The sequence below is a fragment of the Canis lupus genome, chromosome X (assembly GCF_048164855.1).
Source record: "Canis lupus baileyi chromosome X, mCanLup2.hap1, whole genome shotgun sequence".
Lineage (NCBI taxonomy): Eukaryota > Metazoa > Chordata > Mammalia > Carnivora > Canidae > Canis > Canis lupus.
In genome coordinates, this window is record NC_132876.1 from 68,763,179 (window position 1) to 68,778,759 (window position 15,581).

The following is a 15,581-nucleotide window of genomic DNA, read 5'->3' on the forward strand; positions in this document are numbered from 1 at the left end:
AGTCTCAAGAACCCCCTCCAGGTGCCTTCCAGGAATAGCACCTGAAAGGTTTAGTTTGTAGGACTTACTCATTGGACAAACACACCTTCTTTGGCAAGTTACTTTTACTAGCCCCTCTCTTTGTGCAAGGCACGGTGGGGGGCACAAAAACCAACGAGACGAGATCTTTGCCCCCAAGGAGACGAGATCTTTGCCCCCAAGGAATTCGAAGCCCAGTCAGGTAGACACAAAAAGCCACCGGAGCATAAAACAGAAGAGTATTATTTAGGTGAGAAAATGCATTAAGGTCTGTAAATATCTGGAGAGGGAACTAGTCACTTTGGGCTGGAGGCCCGACCAGGGGCATTGGAGAGGATGCTTTGGTGTATTCTCTTGCACACCAATTTCTAGTTATTTATTTTTTCTCTCTCCCTGTGACGTGCAGCGATTCTAAAGTCAGAATCATCCGAAACAAACCAGCCCCTTCTTCCACCCCAGCCCCAAACTTTGCCTGCCCGCTAACATCACCGATGGCGCATTCGGTTTTTGTTAACGTGCAGCAGATTACCACAACGTTTAGCGGCTTAAACCCACACACATCTCTCGGCACTCGCGCCGGCTTTGGGCGAGCGAGCGGGAGTCCGGCTCTGGCCGGGCCGCCGCCGCCACCACCCGCCGCGCCGCCGCCGGAAATGGCTCCAAGGGTTAAATGAAGCTGGAGACACACACGCGGGTGCATGGAGCCCCGCAGGCTCTCCAGATGTTCGCGAATAACCTTCCAGAGAGAGACTGAGCCCCCCCCCAACCCCCACCCCGGGATCGGAGAACGAGTCGCAACCGGGAAGTAGTCCCCGAAACCTTCCAGAAATCTTTGAACCTGAATAAAAGTAACCGGGAAACTGACTTCGTGGTGGTACAATAACCATCCCTAGCCAGTGTTGGGAAAATACCACTCCTTATTTGGTAGCTGCTAAGGTGGACATCTGGCCAGCTGTGATGGCCACAGTGGAGATTAAAACGGTGTGGGGTAAATAGATCAAAGAGTCACAGCTTAACGGGTAAAGAGGCGGCTTTCTGCAGAACAAAAGCAGAAAGGCGAGGGGAACACACCCTCTGGGAGCTCCGCCAGCTGAGGATACCTTTTCCTCTCTCAGCCCCGAGAGTCTTTAAAGATCTGAGAGCTCAAAGACCAATAAAGTCCACTGCCCTTGGCCATCACCACTAACGTCCTACCCTGTGCCTCTTGACCCACAAACTCTAAGGAGAGGTGGATCAAAATGGAGGAGGCAAGAGGCACAGCTTTGGTTCATTCTCCCAATCCAAATCCAGCACGGAATGACGTTTGAAAAGATTCCTCACAGTCTTCAGCCTGCAACTGTTTGCCAGGAAAAAAATAATTCATAAAAGAGTCCAGAATCTCAGAATGGACGCTTGCATCATCACCTCAATGAACACGTGTCTGCTGGACTCAGTACTGCATCTGGTGTTCTGTGCCTGCAGACACTTCTCCCATGGAAGTTTCTAGGGTTCCTTCTCAAGTGGATGGGAGGGTACTCTTTCTCCGAAAATGGAAGTCAAGTGGACCAGGGCCTACAGTCATTGCCCCAGAGATCTTTGTGGATCCGTCTGTTAATGGCTTGTTGACACCATGGGTGTCACATTGCAGAGGCCAAGAGCAAGTCATGATGATGTCCCCCCCACGCTCATCATCACTACCTCCAATGCAGAATAATCACATCCAAAGGAACTTTAGTGGACTCACCAGCACAGACATCCTTGTGTCTAAAATTATGTGCTATCATTTGAATTTTGATCCTGACTCTGCTCCTGGGGTTGTAAGAGTTTATGACTCAATGGAAGGTAGTGGTCATATGGTTGTGACAAGCTTTACAGTGTTGCTGAAAAAAACTTGTGAAATAAAGATGATACTGGAAACCAGTCACATACCGGGAGGCAGAAGGAAAATCTAGTCAATGTGCCAGATGGTTCTTTTCTTGTTCTCAATAGTTCTGATGACTGTTACCTTCTAAGCTGGGGCTTTCAGGTGCCTGGGCCGCTCAGTTGGTTAAGCATTTGCCTTCAGCCCAGGTCATGATCCCAGAGTGCTGTATGGCATCTGGATCCCTGCTCAGCAAGGAGGCTGCTTCTCTGTCTCTCCCCCTCTCCTCCTGCTCTTGCTCTCTCTCTCTCTCTGAAATAAATAAAATCTTTTTTAAAAAGATCAGCTCGAGCTTTCGCTCCCATGGTAAACACTTCACACCAGAATTGAACACTCAAACAGAGGGTTTCACTTTGATGAACAACCAGATGTGGATGGACAAATTCCTGATCTGATTAAATATTCAACCAGGGACTCTGAAAACGGAGCTTTTTGTTATTCAGGGCCATAGTTGCCTGAATCTGCAATTAACCCTATCAGACTGACCGAGTATCATGATTCATGCAGGTGTGTTCTTTGTAATACCTGTCTCACTTTGTTATGTTATACCAGAATGGACTTAATTAAAAATCTGCCCTTGCCAAACAAAATGAAAGATTAGTGACAGGAGAAACATTAATGAAAATTAGGAGAACCCTGCATCTTGCACTCTGAGTTCAAGAAAACAATTGAAATATGGTTTACAAACTTTCATTGCTATTAAAATCTTTTGCTGCTACAACTCTTAGAATTTTTGACGAAAAGACTAATCAATTTGTTCAGGAGTAGGGAAGTGTAGGCAAGGTGTCCTGAGCTTCCTTTTAGCTCCTTACAAAGGAAAGTCTTGAGATTTTAGAAGTGTGAATTATCTTCTATCATGGGCAGAAAAAAAATCACAATGTGAATTATCACATTCTCCTTAATCCACGACCCCCCACTGTCCTTTGCTGCTCTCTGTTGTGATTTCTATGCATTGAGAGCACATTGCTTGTGTATTCAACCCAAAGTAAAGTTGAATGAAAGTTTTACTTTTTTAAAGATTTTATTTATTTATGCATGAGAGACACGCACAGAGAAAGGCAGAGACACAGGCAGAGGGAGAAGCAGGCTCCATGCAGAGAGTCTGACGTGGGACTCGATTCCGGGTCCCTAGGATCATACCCTGGGCTGAAGGCAGCGCTAAACCGCTGAGCCACCAAGGCTGCCCAAATGAGAGTTTTATTTTTTTTTTATTTTTTTTTTTTTAAAACCAACATTTTTTTTGAAATTTTTTTATTTATTTATGATAGTCACACAGAGAGAGAGAGAGAGAGGCAGAGACACAGGCAGAGGGAGAAGCAGGCTCCATGCACCGGGAGCCTGACGTGGGATTCGATCCCGGGTCTCCAGGATCGCGCCCTGGGCCAAAGGCAGGCGCCAAACCGCTGCGCCACCCAGGGATCCCCCAAATGAGAGTTTTAGAATAAAAATTGTTGTCTCCTGAAATGGCCTATTTTCAAAAGATAGTGTTAAAGAGACATATTCATGTGAAAAAAAGCAGAATTTACATAAACACTGAAAACGATTTTTAATCTCATAGTTTATTTTTTCTTTTTTTTATTTATGATAGTCACACAGAGAGAGAGAGAGAGAGAGAGAAAGAGAGAGAGGCAGAGACACAGGCAGAGGGAGAAGCAGGCTCCATGCACCGGGAGCCCGAGGTGGGCTCCAGGATCGCGCCCTGGGCCAAAGGCAGGTGCTAAACCGCTGTGCCACCCAAGGATCCCAAGATTTTGTTTATTTTTTCATAGACACACACACACACATACACACACACACACACAGAGAGGCAGAGACACAGGCAGAGGGAGAAGCAGGCTCCATGCAGGGAGCCCGACGTGGGACTCGAACCTGGGTCTCCAGGATCACACCCCAGGCTGCAGGCGGTGCTAAACAGCTGCACCACCAGGGCTGCCCAATATCATAGTTTAGAAAGATTTAGAATTTAGAATTGACTTTCTTTTCTCAATTATTTTTAAGATTGTGCTACTTTTTTTTTGTTGTGAAAAGTTGAATTTTTCTGTTGCCTTCATTTTCAACCAGGGGTTTGTATATTTTTTAATGGCCTTACATTTAAAAAATCTTAAATGTATGTCACCAATTTAGAAATTGTTGCCTTTTCTGTCCTTAAACTGATACAAATTGCCATAACAAATAAAGACCCATGGAACTGAAACTATTATTAAAGAAAAATTACATGATGTTAGATTCCTATGATAGCAATTTTTGGTGAAACTTTCCTTTGGCAAACATTTTCTCTTAATTTCTTCAGCTTAGTCAACAATTTCTCAGGTGGAACCTGATTGTTCAACTCATTTTCATAAATGGATTGGATCCTCTTTACAACAGTCAACTTTTTATCAAGTTTTTAATTGATTTAGATATAAGGAAAACATTATTTTGCAGTTGGATTCATATTTTTCATTATCTAGTTACTAGTAAAATGTGCTAGATTTGACCCCTGCCCCCACCAGATACTCTAGTTCCAAAATTGTGGAAAATGTGAAGTATTATATGAGAAAAATACTAAAACCATATCACATATGGAAGTCTTATTGCCTACCATATATACTGCCATTTTTTAAAAGATTTTATTTATTCATGAGATACATAGAGGGAGGCAGAGACACAGGCAGAGGGAGAAGCAGGCTCCATGTGGGACTCGATCCTGAGACTCCAGGATCACAACCTGGGCCAAAGGCAGATGCTCAACTGCTGAGCCACCCAGGCATTCCTACACTTCCATTTAAAAAGTTTTTTTGGGGATCCCTGGGTGGCGCAGCGGTTTGGCGCCTGCCCTTGGCCCAGGGCACGATCCTGGAGAGCCGGGATCGAATCCCACGTCGGGCTCCCGGTGCATGGAGCCTGCTTCTCCTTCTGCCTATGTCTCTGCCTCTCTCTCTCTCTCTCTCTCTCTCTCTCTCTCTGTGTGACTATCATAAATAATAAAATAAAAAATTAAAAAAAAAAGTGTTTTTGTTTCTTTTTAATTTAGCTAAGTCTTGATTAATTTGGAATCATTAGTTAATCATTTTACCTCTGATTCAGTAGTCTGTGGGGTTATCCCTTGTATTTTTTAGTTATTTTGAGGTGCAGAATGTTTATTCATTGCACAGTGAATACTGCTTTGAGATTACCCAGCACAGAACATGTTTCTAGCTGCACAGCCTTAAAGGGAATTGTTTTTATCTAAGATGAAAAATGTAACTCTATTAGTTTTCTCTATTCTCAAGTGAACACAAGGGTTAAGAGTCTTAAATCAAACTTGTGACTTTGTCATTCAAAATATCTGCATATCACCTGTCTCACATTTAGGTCTTTCATCCATTTTTAATTTATTTTTGTGTATGGTGTAAGAAAGTGGTCTGGTTTCATTCTTCTGCATGTGGTTGTCCAATTACGGATAAATTCTTAGAAACATATAAACTACCAAAACAGAAACAGGAAGAAGCAGAAAATCTGAACAGACCCATAACCAGCAAAGAAGTTGAATCAGTAATCAAAAATCTCCCAACAAACAAGAGTCTAGGGCCAGATGGCTACCCAGGGAAATTTTATCAATCATTTAAAGAAGAATTAATACTTCTTCTTCTAAAACTATTCCAAAAAATAGAAAAGGAAGGAAAACTTCCAAACTCATTCTATGAGGCCAGCATTACCTTGATCTCAAAACCAAAGACCCCACTAACTAAAAAGGATAATCACAGACCAATATCCCTGATGCACATGGATGCAAAAATTCTCGACAAGATACTAGCTAATCGGATCCAACAGTACACTAAAAGGATTTTTCAACACGACCAAGTGGGGTTTATTCCTGGGCTGCCGGGGTGGTTCAACATCTGCCAGTCAATCAACACGATACAGCACAATAATAAAAGAAAGGATAAGAACCATGTGATCCTCTTAATAGATACAGAAAAAGCATTTGACAAAAAACACCATCCTTTCTTAATAAAAACCCTCCACATTGCAGGGATAGAGGGAACATACCTCAACATTATAAAAGCCATATACAAAAGACCCACAGCTAATATCATCCTCAAAAGTCAATAACACGACAGGGGTGCCCACTCTCACTACTGTTGTTCAGCATAGTACTGGAAGTCCTAGCCTCAGCAATCAGACAACAAAAAGATATAAAAGGCCTCTAAATTGGCAAAGAAAAATCAAACTCTCACTCTTCCCAGATGACATGATACTCTATGTAGAAAACCCAAAAGACTCCACCAAAAAATTGCTGGAACTCATACAGGAATTCAGCAAAGTTGCAGGATATACAATCAACACATAGAAGTCTCTTGCAAAGCTACTTATTTCTAAACAATTTTTTGAAGTCTAGTTGACAATATTACATTAGTTTCAGGTGTAGAACACCGTGATTCAACAACACTATACATTATGCTATGCTCACCGTATGTAGCCACCATCCTTCACCATAAAATGCTATTACAATACCACTGACTAGGGCAGCCTGGGTGACTCAGCAGTTGAGCATCTGCCTTTGGCTCAGGGCGTGATTCTGGAGTCCAGGGATCATGTCTGAGTTGGGCTCCTTGCATGGAGCCTGCTTCTCTCTCTGCCTGTGTCTGTGCCTCTCTCTGTGTCTCTCATGAATAAATAAAGTCTTTAAAAAGGAAACAATACCACTGACTATACTCTCCATGCTATACCTTTCATTCTCATGACTTATTCATTTCCTAGCTGAAAGCCCATACCTCCCACTCCCCTTCATCCATTTTGCTCCTCCTCCCACCCCCTCTTCCTTCTGGCAACCACCAGTTTATTCTCTGTATTTATGAGTCTGTTTATGCTGGTTTTGTTTGTTCATTTATTCTGTTGGGATTTTTTTTAGATCCCACATATAAGTGAAATCATATGGTATTTGTCTTTCTCTGCATGACTTATCTCACTTAGCGTAATACCCTCTAGGTCCATCCATGTTGTCACAAATGGCAAGATCTCCTTTTTTGTGGCTGAGTACTATTTCTTTATAGATAGTATATGTATGTCACATCTTCTTTATCCATTCATCTATCAATGGACACTTGGTATAGAGAACAAACTGATGGTTACCAGATAGGAAGCGGGGAGGGGAATGAATGAAATAGGTGATGGGGATTAAGGACTACACTTGTCATGATGACCACCGGGTAATATATGGAATTGTTGAATCATATTGTATACCTGAAACTAATATAACATTGTATGTTAACTCTACTGGAATTAATTTTTTTGTTGTTTAAAAAAATGGACCCTTGGGTTGTATCCATAACCTGACTAATGTAAATAATGCTGCAATAAATTACATAGGGGTGCATATATCTTTTCAAATTAGTGTTTTTGTTTTCTTTAGGTAAATACCCAGTAATGGAATTACTGGATCATATGATGTTTCTATTTTTAATTTTTTAAGGTTTATTTATTTATATTAGAGAAAAAGTGGGAGTGGAAGGGGAGGGGAAGAGGAGAGAGAGAGAAGTAGACTCCCTGCTGCATGGAGAGCCCAATGTGGGGTTTGATCTCATGACCCAAGATCATGACCTGAGCCAAAATCAAGAGTTGGATGCTTAACCAACTGAGCCACCCAGGTGCCCCTCTGTTTTTAATTTTTTTAAAGATTTTATTTATTTATTCATGAGAGACACACACGGAGAGAGAGGCAGAGACAGAGACAGAGGGAGAAGCAGGCTCCATGCAGGGAGCCTGATGTGGAACTTGATCCCAGGACTCCAGGATCACACCCTGGGCTGAAGGCAGGCACCAAACCGCTGAGCCACCCAGGGATCCCCTGTTTTTAATTTTTGAGGACTGTTTTCCATAGTGGCTGCACCAGTTTGCATTCCCACCAACAGTGCATGAGGGTTCCTATTTCTCCACATCCTCGATAATACTTGTTATTTCTTGCCATTTCGACTTAGCCATTCTAACTGGTGTAAGCTGATATTGTGGTTTTGATTTGCATTTCCTTGATAATGAATGATGTTGAGCATCTTTTCATGTGTCTGTTCACCATCTGTATGTTTGTACCATCATCTTTGGAAAAGGACTTATTCAGGTCCTTAAACAACTTTTTTTTAAAAAAACAACTTAAGATATATCTAGGATGAGGTAAAAGTCCTTGTGCATCTATATTAGATGGCAAGTATTGACAGAGAGCCACTGTATATTAATAACACCTATTGAAATAACTTCTCCATGTTTCTAGAAGCAATTACATGTATCATTTATGAAATTATGGTACACAAAGGTCTTTGGACTTGCCCCAAGCCCCATTTCATCCCGTGTACATAGCCTGTTCCTCAGGTTTTCCTCATGTGATACCATGTAAGTAAAATCTAGCTATTTAGTGTCAAGTTTAAATTATTCTGATTTTCATGTAAATGTTTTATTTTTTATCTAAATGTTTCAAATTTTCTGTTTTTTGTTGGTTGGAGGGACAAATGTTAATATTATTCTATTAGGGAAGCCAATTTTTATGTGCCTTTGCATATCCATAATATAAAATACTGTAAAGAAAGATGCTGTTATAATGCTATTGGAAATTGTTCAGTTCTGATAGTGTATCAATAAAAATGAGGGCAGCCCCAGTGGCGCAGCGGTTTAGCGCCGCCTGCAGCCTGGGGTGTGATTCTGGAGACCCAGGATAGAGTCCCATATAGGGTTCCCTGCATGGAGCCTGCTTCTCCCTCTGCCTGTGTCTCTGCCTCTTTCTCTGTGTGTGTCTCTATGAATGAATAAATAAAATATTTTTAAAAAACCTATCAATGTCAACATCGCAAGTGTTTTTTTTTAAATGAAAATATTTGCCAAGAAACTAAGTTCATAAACAGAAAGAAAGGAGTATTATAGGACACTTGGTGGCTCAGTGGTTGAGTGTCTGCCTTCGGCTCAGGTCGTGATCCTGATTTAGAATGTTAGTAACTTTTTTTTCTGTGCAATAATACTAGCTCAGGGGCGTCTGGGTGGCTTAGCGGTTGAGCTGCTGCCTTCCGATCAGGTTGTGATCCTGGAGTCATGGGGTCCAGTCCTGCATAGGGCTCCCCACGGGGAGCCTGCTTCTCCCTCTGCCTATATCTCTGCCTCTCTTTGTGTTTCTCATGAGTAAATAAATAAAATCTTGAAAGAAAGGGGTATTTTAGTATTTTCTGCTTTCATATATAAGAGAGAGCCATTTGATGTAGGTAGCACAACATAATGTGAAAGTTTAGCTTTATATGATACTGAAACAGTCTAGTTAAAAATGGAGGAGAAAAAAAGAGATAAAATTTCATCCTCCAGTTTGGTCTAAGTACATTCAGGATATATTTTTGGATTCTATTGAATGGTAAATTAAATGACATATGTAAACCTCATACTTGACTTTTAAATATGTGCTTTAAAAAATCTCATATCAAGGCAAAAACTAAAAGGAAAGAAAACAGGAAAAATGTGTCCCTTCACCATAATAAACGGATCAAATTGGTTTTTGTCATATGTTTCATCAGAAAACATGAAGAAGGCCCAGCTATTGTCAGGCTTACTAGACAATTATTGTGCATTTTTACAAATAAGAAAGCTATAGAAAGGATTTAGAAAATTTCTCTCTGTGTGTCTCTGTCTCTGTCTCTCAGTCTAAGAAAAACTATTCTCTTTTGACTTGGTACAATAATTTGAAATTTTAGAAGGTCAAAATATTTGTCACAGGAAATGATCGTAGAACTAAAAATAGTTTTTAAGGACACCTGTGACCATCTTGATCTTAAGTAAAGTCACACACCAAAGTTTAAATCATTGGCATATATGAAATAAACCATAAAGTATGCGTTATAATTTTTTAGCTAGTATTATTATTTTTAAAGATTTCATTTATTCATTCATGAAAGACACAGAGAAAGGCAGAGACATAGGCAGAGGGAGAAGCAGGCTCCCCGTGGGGAGCCCTATGCAGGACTGGATCCCATGACTCCAGGATCACAACCCTGATCGGAAGGCAGCAGCTCAACCGCTAAGCCACCCAGACGCCCCTGAGCTAGTATTATTGCACAGAAAAAAAAAGTTACTAACATTCTAAATAGGTTATGCACAATATCTAATCTACAGGTCTAAATATATTCTTTTCCTTTTTAAAGGTTTTATTTATTTGTCAGGGAGAGAGAGAGAAGGAGAATGCCACTGGGGAGTGGCAGGCAGAGGGAGAGGGAGAAGCAGACTCCCTGCTGAGCAAGGAGTCCTGATGGGGAACTCCTGGGATGGGTGACCTGAGCTGAAGGCAAACACTTGACTGACTGAGCTCCTCAGGCATCCGTAAATATTTTCTTTAAAATACTTTTAGAGGGAATGCCTGCATGGCTCAGAGGTTGAGCAGCTGCCTTCCGCTCAGCTGCTGATCCTGGGGTCCTGGGATCGAGCTCCGCATCGGGCTCCTCGTGGGGAGCCTGCTTCTCCTTCTGCCTGTCTCTGCCTCTCTGTGTGTCTCTCATGAATAAATAAATAAAATATTTAAAAAATAAAAATAATACTTTCAGAGGGCAATTAAAGGAAGATGGGGTCACAGCCACAGCAGAGCCCAGGACACCCCGCTCCTGCTCCTGACTCTCTGCTGTTCGCTCCCCAGTCGGTCAGGAAGCCGCAGCACAGCCATGGCATTTAAAGACACAGGGAAGACACCCGTGGAACCAGAGGTGGGATTCACCAAATTAGAATTACTCTAACCAGTTGCAATGTAAAATCTTTGGAAAAGGTATGTGCTGACTTAATCAGAGCTGCGAAGGAAAAGAATCTCAAAGTGAAAGGACCAATGCAGATGCCTACCAAGACTGAGAATCGCTACAAGAAAGACTCCTTGCAAAAAAGGGGGGCGGAAAAGAAAAGGGGGGGGGGCGGGGCGGGGGAGAAAGACTCCTTGTGGTGAAGGTTCTAAGACTGGGATCGTTTTCAGATGAGGATCCACAAGCGACTCATTGATCTGCACAATCCTTCTGAGATTGTTAAACAGATTACCTCCATCAGTATTGAGCCTGCAGTTGAGGCTGAAGTCACCATCGCGGATCCTTAAATCAACCTTTTTAATAAACTGATAATCTGTTGTTAAAAAATTAATTAAATAAATAAATAAAATAAAATACTTTCAGGATACCTGGATGGCTCAGTCAGTTGGGCTTCCAACTCTTGGTTTTGGCTCAGGTCATGATCTCAGGGTCGTGAGATTTAGCCCTGCATCAGGCTCTGTGCTCAGCGGGTGTCTAAGACTTTTTCTCCCTCGCCCTTGTCCCCTCCCCCACCTCTAAAATAAATAGATAAATAAATAAATAAATAAATCTTTAATAAATTCTTTCAGAAATTGCTATTTTAATTATTTTGCATTTCACATTATATATGAGATTGCTTTATGAATTATTCAAAATATATTTTAATCTATATTTGAATTTTAAAGTCTTTTAAGCAAATGTGAATTCTTTTTTAAAAAGATTTTATTTATTTATTCATGAAAGACACACAGACAGAAGCAGAGACATAGGCAGAGGGAGAAGTAGGCTCCCTGTTGGGGGGCCTGATTAGGGACTTGATCCCAGGACCCAGGGATCACAGCCTGAGCCAAAGGCAGACACTCAACCACTGAGCCACCCAGGTGCCCCTTAAATGTGAATTCTTAACTTGAAAATGAAATTATACTCAGCAATACACAGTTTTATGGAATAGTCTGATAAGGAAAAACCTCCAGTTTTATAAATAACATTAAATATCTATAATAAAGTTTTGGTACACCAATAATCACAGATGCAATTTCTTTTCATTTTTTTTATTTTTTTAAAGATTTATTTATTTATTCATTCAGAGAGAGCGAGAGAGAGGCAGAGACACAGGCAGAGGGAGAAGCAGGCTCCATGCAGAAAGCCCAACGGGGGACTCGATCCCGAGTGTCCAGGATCACACCCCGGGCCGCAGGCGGCGCTAAACTGCTGCGCCACCGGGGCCGCCCTCTTTTAATTTTTTTTAAAGATTTTATTTATTTACTCATGAGAGACACAGGAAGAGAGGCAGAGACACAGGCAGAGGGAGAAGAAGCAGGCTCCATGCAAGGAGCCTGATCGATCAGGACTCGATCCCGGGCATCTGGGATGAGGCCATGAGCCAAAGGCAGACACTCAACCACTGAACCACCCAGGCGTCCCTCTTTTCATTTATTTTAATACTTTTTTAATCCCGTAAAGGTTTTTTTTTTTAATGAACATATTAAAAAAAGATTTTATTTTTAAGTAATGTCCACACCCAATGTGAGGCTTGAACTCACAACCCCAAGATCAAAAAGATCAAGAGTCATACACTCCACTGACAGCCAGCCAGGCTCCCCTATGAACATCTTTTTTATTAATCAATCATGACATGGCAAAATGTGTAGTTACCTTCTGAAAAGTGTTACAAATTTTACATGTAGAGGTGATGAACAGTTCTTACAGAATTTTGTAATAAATACACATTTTGGGTTAATATTTAGAGTCATGATGGAGTGTCATGAAAGTAATATTTTCATTCCAGACTGTTATAGTTTGTTATCTGTAGATCTCAAATCAGATATGTACCATCTGTACTTAGAATCTCACAGAATGAATTATCCCAAGTCCATCAATTGTAATTTCTGGTTTGGGTTGTAAACAAATAATAGTAATTTCTTGCACACTTCTGGAAGTAAATTGTATAAGAATTTATGTATCTGCTTCTAGATACAGTATATAAATAAAAATTTCATTCAACACACACACACACACACACACACACACACATTTATTTTTTCAGAATTTCCATGGAACAGGAATCCAAGCACAAGTTAACTGAGTCCTCTGCTCAGGGTCTCACAGGCTGAAATGAAGGTGTCAGCCAGGCTGCAAACTCATCTGAGGTGTAGCGTTCTCTTCCAAACTCATGATTGTGGCCTGATTTAGTTCCTTATGGTCATAGGACTGAGGTTCCCATATCCTTGATGGCAGTCAGCAGGAGGCCACTCTCAGCTCTTAGAGGCAAGCCACATTCCCTGCCATGTGTCTCCCTCCATCCTCAAATTCAGCAATAGGGAGTCTCCCTTGTGTCAAATACCTCTCATGCTTTGAATCTCAAAGAGCCCAGTCTCTCTCGCTTCTTAAAAGTTGTGATTTAAAAAATACACCATCTAAAATTTACCATCTTAACCATTTTAGGTGTACACTTCAGGAGTGTTAAATATATTCACATTGTTATGCAACAGATCTCCAGAACTTTTTCATCTTGCAACACTGAAACCCTATATTCACTGAACAACACCTCCCCACTCTCCCCCTCCCCCAGCCCTTGGGAACCACCATTCTACTTTCTGTTTCTATGAATTTGACCACTTTAGATACCTCATACCATTTTACCACGTTTGTCCACGTGGAATTATACCACATATGTCTTTCTGACTGAAGAGCCCAATCTTTTTTAAGATTTTTGTTTTTAAGTAACCTCTATACCCAATGTGTGGCTTGAACACAACCCTGAATTTGAGAGTCTCATGCTCTACTGACTGATCCAGCCAGGTGCCCCAGCCCAATCCTTTTTAAAAGCTTGCCTGATTAGGTCAGCTTACTTAGGATAATCTCTATTTCTTGAAGTTGGCTGATTTGGGATTTTTTTTTAATGTTTTTTATTTATTTATTTATTTATTTATTTATTTATTTATTTATTTATGATAGTCATACAGAGAGAGAGAGAGAGAGGCAGAGACACAGGCAGAGGGAGAAGCAGGCTCCATGCACAGGGAGCTCGACGTGGGATTCGATCCCGGGTCTCCAGGATCGCGCCCTGGGCCAAAGGCAGGCGCCAAACCGCTGCGCCACCCAGGGATCCCCGATTTGGGATTTTTTAAAAGATTTTATTTATTCACGAGAGACACACAGAGAGAGGCAGAGACATAGGCAGAAGGAGAAGCAGGCTCCCCACGGGAAGCCCAATGCAGGACTCAATCCCAGAACTCCAGGATCATGACCCAAGAAGAAGGCAGATGCTCAACAACTGAGCCACCCAGGTGCCCATGATTTGGGATCTTAATTACAACCACACAATTCCTTCACAGAAGCACTGAGATTCATTTTTGACTAAATAACTGGGAGGAGATGTGCATTCACCAGGGGCCCAGGACTGGGGGGCCATGATAGAATTCTACCTACCACGAATGTCAGAGTAAACCTGAAGAAGGAGGGCATGATGACTGGTGCCTGTCAGACAGATCAAGTTCAATTTTCACATATATCATCAGTACCTTCCATTTGCCACATGCACACATTAAGGTAATAGAGCAATGAAAAAGAGTAGAACAGCCTAATCCCGTAATGTTCAGGATATCAAATTCTTGTCTCAGAGTACTTGAAGGATTTAGTAGAGGGAAGCAAAAGCAAGTAAAGAGAAATAAATTACCTGTAATCAAAAGTCTTCGATAATTGTATCCCTTGCCCCTTATGGTGCACAGAGTGGAGACATTAACGAAAAGATCCCCTACTCAAAGTTCCCAACAGCTGTTTCTGGGGTGGACAGCTGGGCTCTAAATGCCAAAACAGAAAGGATAAACTGACCACGCTTCATATTGCACACTGAATATAGGTAGAGCTGCAAAAACACATGTGTGATATCAAAATAGCTCTGGGATTCATCGTCCACCTGCAATCCTAGTGACATTCCCTTGGTGCTGGCCTAGACAGTTGCGATAGCCCTCTTGCCCATCTTTAGACCTCCCTACCTTACTCTAAGTTCCATGCTTCATCTTAGACCATCTAAAATACAAATCAGAGCAGCAGCTGAATAGCTCAGTCAGTTAAGCGTCCAACTCTTCATTTTGGTTCAGGTCACCATCTCAGGGTGATGAGATCATGCCCCATGTCGAGCTCCATGCTCATCTTGGAGTCTGCTTGGGACTCTCTCTCCTTCTCCCTCTGCCCTTCCATCCCCCACTTGCACATTCTCTCACTCTTTCTGTCTCTGAAAAAAAGAAAGCTTTAAAAACATAAAATAAAATACAAATCAGAATTAATATTCTGCTGAAAACTCTTCAGGGACTGTCCATCATGTCAGCTCCACCTGCTAATCCAGCCTTATCTCTTGCCATCTCCCTATGCTCACATTTATACTGGTTTCAGCTGCCTGAAAGTAGCAAGCTGTTCCACACTTCCAACGATGCCTTTCCCAACCTTTTCCCTCTATTTGGAATGACCAACCCCTCCATCCTAGTCTGCCTAGACAATTCTTTTTTTTTTTAGAGATTTTATTTATTTATTCATGAGAGACACAGAGAGGCAGAGACACAGACAGAGGGAGAAGCAGGCTCCCCGCAGGAAGCCCGATGCAGGACTCCACTCCAGAACCCCGGGATCACTACCTAAGCCGAAGGCAAACGCTGGACCCTAAGCCACCCAGGTGCCACCAGGTACCAATTTTTCTCCTCATTCTCTCAGCTTAAGCTTCTCTAAATGATAGTAGTCTACATTTGCTGCCTCTGCTTCCTCAAATCCACTCATGCCTCCACCTGCTGCAAAATGTTTCCGCTGGGATTTCTTTTGGCAAGTCACCAGTGACCCCCACACTGCCAAAGCCCATAGCTACTTTTCAGCCTTCATATTATTGGACTTCCCTGTGCATTTGACATTGCTGATAACTACCT

At 41.8% G+C, this 15,581-nt stretch overlaps 2 pseudogenes; both read left to right on the plus strand.

Annotated features, from left to right (window-relative positions):
* The first annotated feature begins 509 nt into the window (after positions 1-509).
* On the plus strand, positions 510-2,537 carry LOC140628492 (suppressor of cytokine signaling 6-like; annotated as a pseudogene).
* Positions 2,538-10,557: 8,020 nt separating this feature from the next.
* On the plus strand, positions 10,558-10,973 carry LOC140628493 (small ribosomal subunit protein uS10-like; annotated as a pseudogene).
* Positions 10,974-15,581: the final 4,608 nt, after the last annotated feature.